A 13,814-nucleotide genomic window follows, 5' to 3' on the forward strand; every position below is an offset into this window, starting at 1 on the left:
CAGACATTGTTGGACTCCGATTCCTATGAATCCTAGGCATCAATGCCAATGGTAAAGGATTATCGAAAATGTAGTTCAACGGGATCCAGAGGCCACCACACTAGCTGTCCCTGACTTAGATGGACCAATGGGCAGTTTCATAGTGTATCCTGCACCCACATTCTCCTTCTCCCTGATCCCTGTCCTGCCCTAACAATTCAACCTGGATTGGAGAAGTGGGGTGGGGGACTGAATCTGGAATCTAAATGGCCCCTCCTCTCCCTCAACACTGTGAGAATGCTATTACTGGGAGTGGCAGTGTATTTTCAGCTGGCTGAATAGTTTCATTCCTCTCCATTTTATTGCATTGTGGTTTGGTGATTTATGTGAATTAGCAATCAGTTTAGTGGTTTAGTGATCAGTTCTTGACTTGTCACCCTGGAGCGTGATCAAGAGACAACAACCAGCAACTGGCAAAACCTCTCCCTCCCTCCCTCCCCCCCTCTCTTTCACACACACAAATATCAGGGTGTTAATTTAATATATATGGGGAGACATGCTAAAATATATGCTCCTGGGTGACCTTGGAGACTCTAACCTTAATACATAAGCTTGTTGCGATGATATAATGGGGCAACTCCTTGTATGCTGCTCTAAGCTCCTTGAAAAAAGGGTATGATAGAAATGTCAATAATGTATGGTATCTTCCAAAGTCTGTAAGAGTCTCTCAACAACTTATGTTGACAAAGTACCAATATTTATTTTAAGGGCAACATTTCAAAGGAGGAAAAATCCTAAAGTAAGAACAAAGATTTCAGCACAATCTTCTGTCCAAGCCAGAAAACACAAGCTTGGGGTTTTAACATTTCTTTCTTTTCTTCTTGCCAAAAAATGACAATTAAGTGACTTAATTTATTTTTAATGCTCACAAATTTCTGTTGCATTCCAAATGGTTTCCCATGGGAAAAAATGGTTGAAAACTTACTAACTGGGTGACAAATCTGAAGAGCTTGTTCTGATGTCATCCTAGGCCAAAGGTGGGAAACCCGGGCCCTGGGTCACACCGCTCACTTGCCTTGCTGCAATATGTCTGAAGGCTGACAACACAACATCAGCTTCGCCATGCGTGAATCCCTTGAAGATGACCACAGTACCTGGAGACAGACAGACAGGCCGTGTACCCACAGCAGTGACCAGAAGAGGAATGACTGCTGGGAGGAGCGCAGAGAGAAGAAACGCCATGGTGAATCCAACAGCACAATGGGTTGCTTTAATCTGCCCCAGCTGCAACAAAACATGTTTCTCCCATGTTGGTCTCTACAGCCACAGCAGGTGTAACCTAACAACAGTTTGACTTCACCCCCAAAAGCACACTCCTCCATTGCCTCCCAAGACAAACAGATGCCAACAAAGTGTCTTTGAACTCTGATAATGCCTCTTTCTTGCCCAGATGGAGGATAGAGAGGAGGTATACCAATGTGTGTAGAAGCTACTCTACTATACATATTTAAAACTAGCTGGCCCTGCCACGCGTTGCTGTGGCTCATCCCTGTGATTTCCCCCACCCTGTGGCAATCCATGATGTATCCCGCCCCCTCCCCCCACCTCTGGCTTATCCCTGTGATTCCCCCCTTCCCCCACCCCCAGCTCATCCCTGTGACTGGTCCCACCGTGTCTTGACCTATCCCGTCCCCTCCCCCACCCCAACCCCCACCCAGGCGAGTCAGTACCTCCATTCGGCCTAGTCTGTAAAGGCTTCAGCCTAGTATGTAAACGGGAGCCAAGGTGCTGTTGAGAGGGAAGGTTTTATAGGTGTAGTACCAGTGTAGCCGCCGCTAGAGGGCGCTGGTTTGTAACCTGGTTCTTTTCCTAGCATGCACTTTTGGCTGATCTCATCTCGCTCTATAGGCCAAGGGAGACAGCATTTGTCTGCAGACAGATTTGGCTGAGTGGTGCGTTCTGGAACAGGGTTTTTTTGGGGTTTTACCTGGCGGAGGTGTGGCATCTGTCTTAGCAAACTTTCCTATATCCTTCGGACATTTGCATGTGATGTTGTGTCAAAATGTCACCTCAATCGGTCAAGCGGTTTTGCTGAAAAGTGGAAACACACCCACATGTCCTATATATATATATATATATATATATATATATATATATATATATATATATATATACACATATACATACATACATACATACATACATACATACATACATACATACAGTGGTACCTCAACATCCGTATGACTTGACTTCCGAAGGTTTCGACTTCAGCAAACCCGGAAGTCTTTTCGCTGTGCGTGCGTTCTGCGCCTGCAAATGACATGTTATCGATGACATCCCCCTTCATCTGCTAATAATAATAATAATAATAATAATAATAATAATAATAATAATTTATTATTTATACCCCGCCCATCTGGCCGGGTTCCCCCAGCCACTCTGGGCGGCTTCCAACAAAACAGAAATTCTAAAATACAGAAATCCATCAAACATTAAAAGCTTCCCTAAACAGGGCTGCCTTGAGATGCCTTCTAAAGGTCTGGTAATTGTTGTTCTCTTTGACCTCTAGTGGGAGGGCATTCCACAGGGTGGGTGCCACTACCGAGAAGGCCCTCTGCCTGGTTCCCTGTAACTTGGCTTCTCGTAGTGAGGGAACCGCCAGAAGGCCCTCGGAGCTGGACCTCAGTGTCCGGGCAGAACGATGGAGGTGGAGACGCTCCTTCAGGTATACCGGACCGAGGCCGTTTAGGGCTTTAAAGGTCAACACCAACACTTTGAATTGTGCTCGGAAACGTACTGGGAGCCAATGTAGGTCTTTCAGGACCGGTGTTATGTGGTCTCGGCGGCCGCTCCCAGTCACCAGTCTAGCTGCCGCATTCTGGATTAGTTGTAGTTTCTGGGTCACCTTCAAAGGTAGCCCCACGTAGAGCGCATTGCAGTAGTCCAAGCGAGAGATAACTAGAGCATGCACCACTCTGGAGAGACAGTCAGTGGGCAGGTAGGGACTCAGCCTGCGTACCTGATGGACACCCAGCCCAAACCCCCTGATGATCTCTCCCAGCGGCTGCATATAGATGTTAAAAAGCATGGGGGAGAGGACAGAACCCTGAGGCACCCCACAAGTGAGAGCCCAGGGGTCTGAACACTCATCCCCCACCACCACTTTCTGAACACAGCCCAGGAGGAAGGAGCGGAACCACTGCATGACAGTGCCCCCAGCTATCAACAGTTTTAATCAGGCATCCCCATATTCGGCCCTCCAGATGTTTTGGGACTTCAATTCCCATCATCTCTGACCACTGGTATTGTTAGCTAGGGGTGTTGGGAGTTGTAGTCGCAGAACATCTGCAGGGCCGAGTTTGGGGATGCCTGGTTTAAAAGGTTGCTCAGCAGCTGTAGTCTGTATGTGAAGTATCAGGTTTGGTGCTGCATAGAACGGTGCATTAGTGTTCATGTGCATGGATTTTTAACACTGATGGGCATTACATGCAAGGTGGAGCCATTTCCCACTTAGGTCTTAAACTTGCAAGAGACCCCAAGGAGGGAGCAGAACTCTGAAAAATGACAACACTAGGAAATTCACATTAACAAAATTGTAATAAAACACCAGTGACAGGAAAAAAATAGTGACAATGATTTACTTGGGGCAGGGACCATAAAATATAACCTGGTAAATAGATACCATTGCAAAAGCCTCTGGCTATCTGTAGCAGCTGTTGATTCTGACTGATAGGTGCCACAGTCCATCGGGAGTTCCATTCCAGCTCTGGCATCACCTTTCACCCTTTGCTACTGTGGGGACGCTTGCAGGACGAGAGGAAACTAGGAGGTTGCTTTAATACTGTTGTTTCCTTGTTATTCTCTAGTGCTGCAAGACGTGTAGCTGCTACTACCAGCCAGGGGCTTCTGACCATGTGGAGGCTTTTAAAAAAGCCTCGTGCATGAACCATGCCAGAGATTCAGTTCATTGTAATTCTCTTCAGCAGACTGACGAGGAGATCGTCAAATAGGCAAAAAATAAGGAAAGGAAAGGAGATTCTTTGCTTTGTACATTTGCTATTCCTGTCAGCACCTACTTCTTTGAATTATACCAGAGCTATTTCAAGCAAATATCCTACGGCCTAATTCCTGGGAAATCTGGTTTAGATTTGTTTATATATTTATTTATTCTAAAGGTTTCTATTGGTCACTTAAGCTGTCAGTCACAGCCAGCTGCTTTATGAGTAGACTGGACTGGGAAGAAGGACTTTTGCACTTTCCATCTAGGCAATGCTCGTCTGTTCACAACACAAGAGATGGGGAGGGGAGGCAAGAGGGTTGAAATATACTCGGAGTCGAGAGTGAATTTCATGCTCTTTATTCAGCTTGTAGTAGCAAAAGGAGAAGAAGAGAAGGAATGGCTCTTTTCCCCAAACGTCTGCTTATATACATTATTTACACAATGGACCTTGCATGATTGGCTACTTCAGGGCTGCACCTGTAGGCCAATCAGGTTGCGGATTCACTTCCACCTGGAGCTGGATTTGGTGGCTCCTGCGGACCAATCAAGACTGCTGCATTCTGGATCCTATTGTTCTTGGATTCAGCTCAGTACATAACAAGGGTGATTAGCTTTGGTGCCTTTCTTGCATGCTTCAGGAAATGCCAAGGCTTGCAGAAAAATGTGACCAATCCAAAACCTTCCCATTTCATGCATTGGTACAGCACTCTTAAGAAAAAGTGATGTGGCCTCTGTGATCCTGTTATATTGGGATTGGTGCAGCAAGCAGGACTCTGTTCCATAGACGGGGCTAGCAAATGGGCACTTCTTTGGGAAGGCTGGGCCTGACCTAAGCAATTGAGGAGGTGTTAGCAACTCCTCTGGAGCAGATGGGGTGGAAAAGGTGACAGCTTCCTCCTCAGAAGCTGAGGCAGAGGCTCTGGCATGCTCTCTCTGATCCCACTGGCCCCTTCCCCAGAATCATGTTGCATCAGGCCAGCCAGCCCCCAGGGACCTATGACACCTGGAGTTGATGGGAGTTGTAGTCTATAAGATCTAGTAGGCACCAGGTTGAAGAAAGCTGTAGTACAGAGCAGATGGTGTGTGAGCTGCAGCAACATCCCCCCTACAGCAATCTGTTCGTGATGGAGAGGGCATTACATTGTGCTCCTCATTAAAGTGGTGTTTATTTAGGAGGTGCCCCTTTGCCCTAACTTGTTTCCACCTGAGGCGTAGCTGTTTGCAGGGTTTAGAAACCTTTAAAGGAGTCTTGTTATTTTACATGCTGATGCTGAATAAGGTAAAGGGCTTGCCAAGATAAATAAACCTTTCCCTCGCCAAAATTGTTCAAAGGAAGAGGGTAGATTTGAAGAGGGTTGTGCAAAAAGGATTACTTCTTGACAACTTTTTTTTTGTTTTTTGTTTTGCAAAGCGCATCAGTTTGTCGTGTTAATGCCTGCAAAATGCAACTTCGTAGCGTGTACCCCTGGCATCCACCAGCGGACAGGGCAGCAGGGTGGGTGGGTTATACATTCTTGGGCTGAAGAGCAACAGTGTCAGGAATTTTATATGCGCCTGAGGAATCTGTCAAATATCTTGAACATTCATCGTACCAGACTCTTCTCATTGGGCATTCTCCAAGCACTGAGAAAGCTCTGAGAAACTTTTGTAGTCCTCTAATGGGAGATCAAGATGTTTTTGAGGGCTTTTTAGAAATAATGCATACTGCATGGGTGGTCTTTAGGGTGAGATTCTGCCTTTCTTCTTGATGGTGGCAGAAGAAGAAAGGCAGAGGTTCTCAAGCAGAAGTCTTTCATGATCTAGTGCAGGTGTTGGCAAACACTTTGGGACTGTAGACACACTTGGAGGTTTTAGAAAGTGTCATGGACACTAGTTTAAAAATGGCTTCTATGGGGGCATGCCATATCACAAAATGGCAACCAAATCAGTCAAGGACACACTCACTGACTGCGGCCATATCCGCACCATACGTTTAAAGCACTATCATACCACTTTAACAGTCATCCCTTCCCCTAAAGAATCCTGGGAACAGCATGTTGTTCAGGGTGCTGAGAGTTTTTAGGAGACTCCATTTCCTGGACCGGCTCTGGGGAATGGGAATTGAGGGTACTTGTTCCAGTCCTACCTTTGGATCCAAGTCCATAGAAGTACCGTAGCATTGGGAGAATGCTTTCCCTTATTTTCTAATACATCAGGACAGCCAAACAGAGGTCCAGAACTCTGGAACCCTCTCCCCAACAGAGATATGGAGACAAAGAACCACAGTGACCAAGAAAGAAAACTGCACATGGTTATAAAACAAAAGTCAACAGGGTAGGGAGAGCCCCAGGTCTAAGTCAAAGCAGGTCACCAAGCAGCCACCACTAGAGATAGGGGCAGGGGAGGGATTCAGTTCAGGTGGTATTTTTTTTTTTTTTGTAAACCACTGTGAGATGATGATGATGATGATTATTATTATTTGTTACAATCAAGCTGTGTATACATTTAATGAAATGTAAAAAAATTCTGAACTTACCCGATTTGCATTTTCCAAAACCATACACAAACTGAAATGCAATTATCCTTCAAAATTTGCACTTCTCCAAATTTTGCAGTGCAGTTCCACAGCCAGGTAATGTATCCAAAATACATGTACTGGGCTAAAGTGTGCACATATTAGTGCAAATAGTATACAAAAATGCATTATACTAGGGGAAATCATTTTGCAAATGTTTGTATATTAGGAAAAAATACATACAAAAATGTGTGCATTGGGAGTAATTTACACTAAAATGCTGATGATTTTTTAAATAAAAAAAATTATGAATTGATATAGAAATGTGGAGAACTGGAGAGTGAAAAACGAAAAGTGACATATTCACCTAGCAGTGTCTACAACAACATCAAAAATGGCAGCCTGCATTGCCCCCCCCCCCAATTTTTTAAATCCGATTTACCCTTTGCAGGGAAAATCCAATGACTGTTGCCAATGACTCCTTGGCGACATCTCAACAACCTGTTTGCAGATTAAGCCCCTGTCTTGGAAGCACCCCCAGTCTCTCCCTCCCCTCCAAAAGCACAACCACACACAAAACCTTTAGTCGTTTCCTTGTCAAACAACCCCCCTGCAACATTTCTTGGAAAATGAAGGTTGTGAGCCAGCGGCTACGTATCAGCTGCTCACTGGCAACAGTGTCTGGGCTCCTTAAATCCCTGTTAATCCCACTGCTTCTTCTTTTAAGTGCTCTCCCAAAGCCCACCCATTAATCTTCTTGCCACGGGCAATGCTTGGCACGCAGCGGTTGAGGATGCTTCGTTTCATGCTTTTAGTGTTGCTCCAGAGTGGGAAATAGACCAGGAAGCTGGGCTCGCCTCCATTCCTCCGTGCATACCTGTCAACAGCTAAAAAACGTGAAAGGAAGTGGTGCCACATGCTGAGTTTGGGTGCAGCACTCGCTCGCAGGATTTGGCCCACCCAGGCATGCATAAGCAGAAAGCGGATCAGGTTCAGTCTGTGCCAAGTGGTGGAGTCAAGTCAGATGTGGGGTCATGGCAGGCCAGAGGTTGAATCCAGGGACCCCGGCTGGGCACAGCAACTAACTAGATGGGCTTGGCAATCCTCACAGGCCAAGAGGGATTCTAAAGCCAGAGAGCCTGTTCCAGGAACCAGGACTTGCCAGCTCTCCCACTTTGAAGAGGAGACGCCCAGCCTTAGGACTAACCTTCCTTCCATTCCCATAAGAAGACAGCTCTTTCTATGTGGGTAAATGATCCTGTGCATGAGAGGAAGTCCAGTTTAATCCACTTCACTTACTTCCAGGTAAACATGCACAGGATTGGGCTGCATTTTGCAAAAGGAAAAGTGGTGCAGCATAGTGGCCAAGTGTGTGTACAGTAAGCCAGCAAGTCCCAGTTCAAACCTCCCCTCCCCTCCCTTCAGTTGCTGAATGCACTGGTTGGATTTTAAGCAAACCACAAATCTCTTCAAGTCTTGCCTATAAATATGAAGCTATTGTGAGGATTATTGAGATGGTGGTTATGAATCTATTCGAACCCTCAGGGAAAGCATTCTATAGGTGTTAAGTATTGTAATTATAGCAGTGTTAACTCTTGAGCCACGGTGTTGAAATGTGCTTTCAAAACTCTGTGTTTGCAAAGAATAAGGACTACTTTGAGATGTGATGCATGTAATCTGCAAAGTTTATAATGGAATTAGCTGAACGCAATTCAGAAAACACAATTCTGTTGCATGTTATGGGTTTTATTGGATTTCAGTGCATCAAGATATTGCTGTGGGTTTGCCTTAAAGCAGTACCTGGGCAGAGTCTTGGATTTGACGAAGGAATGTTAATAGTTCAGAATACTTAGAAGATTGCTTCCTGAGACAATAGGAAAAGCACATTCAAAGCACATGATTTCCCCAAAAGAATCTTGGAAACTGTAGTTTGCCCCACACAAAGCTCATACCCCGCCAGTGTTTGGTTGCCGTGATCTCGCAATTTCACTGCATGATTCTCCCCTGAGAAAAATGGTTTTTGGTGAGCCGTGATCTTGTGTGGTGCCCCATAATGTGTGTTTTGGGCTTTGTCCCCCAAACTGATTTTTTGGGGGGGCATGGTGCAAAATTGTGAGATCACAGCAACCAAAACAGGTGCCATGCTTTCATGATAAAAAAATGGGAAGATGGTGCCTGGGAAGATGGTGTCCCATATATTGGCTTCAATGTGTTGGAGGGTATGAGAGCTACAATTCCCACCACCCTTAACTTGCTCACACCTGATCAGTTGGAGATCAGCCATGGCTGGTGTAAGACCCCCAAAAGTGGCATGGTAGGCTTGGTCACATGACCCATTAACCTGTCTTACAAACCTATTTTAAAGGTTTGTTTCCCCAGCCCCTCCCTGATTTAGGCAGAATGGGATTTTGATTTCTGCTGCTGAATGGAATTTTGATCTTGTGCAATTTTACACCTGCTTAATTTACACCGGCTTGCTTTATACCAACTTCTTGCTTATAGGATTGCTCCCTAGGACTATGTGTGAAAAATAAGGGAAACGGCAGTTTCTCATAAAGACTGAGAGAAAGACAGGGAGGAGAGCTGAGTAGGGGGCTCTGTAAGCATCTGGGGAGGACAGCTACCTCTCTCTGAAGTTCTGATGTGGAGCAGTAGATTTGGTTGTCGATCACAGTTTTTAAAATGTATACGTTCAACACATATTACAAAATGCCAATAAACTTCCAGTGACCTCATTTCCTATAGTAAACCAAACCTGGGTAAATGCAACAGCTATGGATTTTCCAGAGAATATTCTCTCTCTCTCTCTCTCTCTCTCTCTCTCTCTCTCTCTCTCTCTCTCTCTCTCTCTGTGTGTGTGTGTGTGTGTGTGTGTGTGTCATAATGTGGAGGGCTGCAATAGATGGGGAGGAGGGATTCATGAAATTTGGGTGCTCTGGCTAGCATGAGTGGAAGCATTTTAGTCTCTGTTTATTTAGCAAGATTTATGTAGTGCTTAATCAAGAGAAAATATCTAATGGGTTTACATAAAATTGCATTAAATATTCATTAAGAATAACCATAAAACAGACTTTAAAAACAGACATAAAAATAAACAGATTTTAAAAACAAATGTGCATAATAAAATTATGTGGATTGTATCCAAGGCTAGTCCTGCTCCACATAGACCCATTGAAAGCAATGGATATGACTAACTTACATTGAGTAACTTCAATAGGTCTACTTTGAGTAGGATTTAGATGACTACGGGCCTATGTCTGGGGAGGCTTGTCTAAACAAAAGGAGCTTTAGCAGGCACCATTGCCAACCTGTTTCCCTCCAGATGTTTTCGGATGACAACTTCCATCAGTGCCAGTCAGCCTTTGTTCATGGGACCTGAAGTCCAAAACATCTGGAGGGCAAAAGGCTGGCAAAGGCTGTGCTGTTGAGTACAACCAAATGCTTTTCCTTACAAAGTGTCCCCCTAGAGCTAAAATGATTCACTTGTATAAAAATGTTTTGTTTCCCATCATTTCAGTAAACTGAAGTTAATTGCACATTGTGCAGCTTGCTTGTTTTACACTATATGTTGAAGTACAACACAATTACAAAAATATAAACCAGCGCCTGTTTTACTCAGAACATATTGCAACGTTCACAAATATTCCCCAGACATATAAATGCTAACATTCTCAAATAGAGAACCTGTCACCTTCCAGATATTGCGGGGCTACAAGTCAGCTGCATAGCTCAGTTGGTTAGAGCATGGTGCAGATAACACCAAGGTTGCAGGTTTGATCCCCTCCAGAAGTTGCTAGACTACAACTCCCACCATTCCTGACCCCTGGCAATGTTGGCTGGGGGCTGATGGGAGCTGGAGTCCAACAACATCTGAGGGGCCACAAGTTCCCCATCTCTGGTCTAAAATCTCTGTAGCTTTGACATTTAGGGGAAATGAGAAAGGTGAGATGGTAGGGAGTTGTAAAACTATAAGCTGTGTGTAAAGTTGTAAAATGTAAAATTAGTCTTTCTCATAGTATTAGAACTCTATGCTACAGAGTGAGGTAGATTAGGAACAGGGTCAGAAGAGGAAAAAGGAAGTATGTATTCAAACACATTTTTTTTTAAGTTTAAAAATCCTTTATTTATAAATTCAAATAAAAAAATATACATATGATCAATTGAAACATACATAGTCAAATAAAGAAAAGAAAATGCATACCAATTAATTATATCCTAAACACTTATTCGAAGTAATCACACATCAGTTTTCGTAGAGAAGGAAAAAGAAAAAGGAAAGGAAAAAGAAAAGAAAGAAATTGCTCCACACAAAGAATATAAAGATAAAGCGGAAAAAAAAGAAATGAAAAGAAGAAGCAAAAAAGAAAAAAGAAAAGAAAGAAATACACTGCAAAATAGCATTGTACAACATTTACGACTTCCACCGCTTCTCCATACAGTGGTTAACTCAGCATGCATAGATGTTGTCTGTCTTTTTTGTATTCAAACACATTTTTAACTTATGGAACTCACTGCCACAAGATGTGGTAAATGCTACTTGCTTAGATGGCTCCAAAAAGAGCTTAGGTTCTTCAAGAATTGTGTCTTTTAGTTCTAGGCAGTCATTTGCTGTTCTGCTGCAACATTCATGTGGAATTGGAACTTGTGCAGGTATACAACTGTTTGCATAGGTACATCTGGCTTTATTTCATCCACACTAGTGGAGGTGACCAGGGCCGGCTCTAGGGGTAGGCGCGGGGCACCAGGGTGGGTGCCGGGTTGGTAGGAGGGCGCTGCGCGTCGAAGCCGCGTGGAAACCACCAGCCACGGGAAGAAACAGGGCAGGGTGGGGGCGCCAGAGTGATCTGCGCACCACGGCGCCAGGGCGCCTGACCTGCTTAAGACGGCCCTGGAGGTGGCACAGCTAGACATGTGGGGTAAGTGGCAAGTTTCACCTCCTAAATGTTCTGTCAGCTGCTTGTAAGACCAACAGTTTTAGAGATGCATTCCAACAGCATCCCTACTCAAGCAATGTGGGTGGGAGGTAGGTAGGTAGAGGGTGCAGTAGTGTATTCACCAGCCCCATCACCAACTTCCCTGCCCCATACGTATCTAAAATATCATCTCATCTCTTCTATACCCAGTCAATCACTGTGCTCTGCAGATGAGGGCCTCCTCCAGATACCATCTTATCAAGAGCTCCTTTCTGCAGTGAGGAATTGAGCCTTTGGTGTGGTGGCATCCGTCTTTGGAATTCCCTTGCATTAAATATTAGACCGTTGTCCTTTCAGCACCCATTGAAGGCCTTCCTTTTTTTTACAAGCCTTTTAAGCAGAGGTCTTTCTCAGTCTATAGCTGTAATGTTTTTAGGTGCTTTGATTGTTCTATCACTGTTTGCTGCCCCGGGGCTCCTTTGGGAGGAAGGGCAGGGTGTAAATACAAAAATAAATAGATTAATAAAATATACCACACAGATCTTCCTGCATGGAGTGGGAATGAAGCTTCCAAATGGATTTGCATTAAGCCCCTGCACAATTGTGAACCCTAATAGTTTCTGATTGTACAAAGGCTTCCAGCTGCTTTGAGCAGAGTGCAGCTATAAGATCCCTTCATACAAAAAGATCTCATTTTTGGGATGGAGATGTTGATAGTGGGACTTGCACATGCTCTCTTTGAACGCCTGCAGAGGGCAACTGTGCTACACTGACGCAGGGTGGCTGAAAGTCCTTTCGAGTGATGTGGAAGCACATAACAGCCAAGTCTGCTACTCCACTCTGCTTCATCTTATTACCGTAGTCAGCTTTTTTAAAAGAAAAAAGAAGAAATATTTTTATTGGATTTTATCCACATAACCCAATTACCAAAGTAGAAATTCATGAGACAAACACATAAAAACCTATCCAAACTAGGCTGGCATTGGATGTTACATTCACAGGAAGAAATGATAAAGCTGATTATTCGGATATTTGCGATAAGCTACAAGACAAGTAACTGGAGAGTACTGTCATAAGAAATGAGAGAACAAGAAGTTTGGTGCACATGACTTGCAAGAGATACAGAAACATAAACCTATAACTGAAACCTTCAGAGGCAAAAGGAATACCAAGAATAAAAGGCTCCATATTACATCAAGAATTCCCCCCCCCCAACCAATTAGGTGTTACTTATCACAACTTTCTCGAGAGACTTGTGGAAGAGACAAATGTAAATTTTCTTTTTTTATGTATTTAATAAAATCTCACCAAACTGAGACAAAAGAAGTTACCTTTATTTTTCCTTTCCAAAAGAGGTGTTACTTGCTAAGCTTTTCATGTAATGCAATTTTCCATATATTACTCCACCACAATGAGGCGTTAATTTCAGGTAATGTTTTTCATATTTGGGCAATTGATAGATGTGTATCATTAAGAAGGCAATTTAACAAATCAGCTTCTGTGTCACTGACTGGAAGCTCAAGCAAATGAACAGAAACTAAGTGTGATTTAGCTGTCAGTGAGCTGTACAAGTTCAGCCTGCCAGATGGGGAGGGATCAAATGTTTGAATGTTGCCCCATACAATATCCCATTCACCCTTCCTACACACATGCAACACAGGGAAGGGAACATGTTTTGCGAGGAGATTTTATCCATCCAGTCTTCCCTGCTCCCTATGTAAAGTATGAAATGGTATAGCCGTCCAACATATTACACCATAGCAAGATAGGAAGTTGATTTATACGGAGGTCAATTCAGCTCATTTTTGCCTTCATTGACTGGCAGCTGCTCTCCAGGGTTTCAGATGAGTCTCTCCAAGCCCAGTGGGAACTGGGAGCAAGGGTCAGAAGGCAGGAAGGCCAGCGGTAGGTGGAACCAGAGCTAATGACAGCCAGAGCTAACTTATTCTACTTTTTCACCCATCCTTCTTCCTATACAAGGGACAACCCTGAGATGGAGGAGGAAGACAGGCAGTGACACCCCCTGAATCAATTGCAAGTAAGAAGGCAGGCAGAGGCTGACTGATGGCAGACTGCGGTTGGTGGGGCAGTGGCGCATTTGCCTTAATGGACCAGCCACTGCTGTTCCAGTTCTACATTATTATTATTCATTAAATTTGTTAGTCGCTTTTTCTTGCCCAAGGTAACCCAAGCGACTTACAAGCAAACAAAAAATTGAGATGCTGGAAACTGAACTTGCAATCTTCGTTCCTGTATTGCAAGGGGTTGGAGTCTATGACCCTTGGTGTCCCTTCCAACCTTACAATGCTGTGATTTTATGATTCTGCATTGAAAGCAGATGCTTTACATCCATGCTATGGCCTGGCTGGCTCCTGCTTGTCCATTGTAGCTTCTAGTTCCAATGCTAAGATGTAGCAGTGTCAGC

Source organism: Zootoca vivipara, chromosome 6, assembly GCF_965207765.1.
Source record: "Zootoca vivipara chromosome 6, rZooViv2.hap1.1, whole genome shotgun sequence".
Taxonomy (NCBI): Eukaryota; Metazoa; Chordata; class Lepidosauria; order Squamata; family Lacertidae; genus Zootoca; species Zootoca vivipara.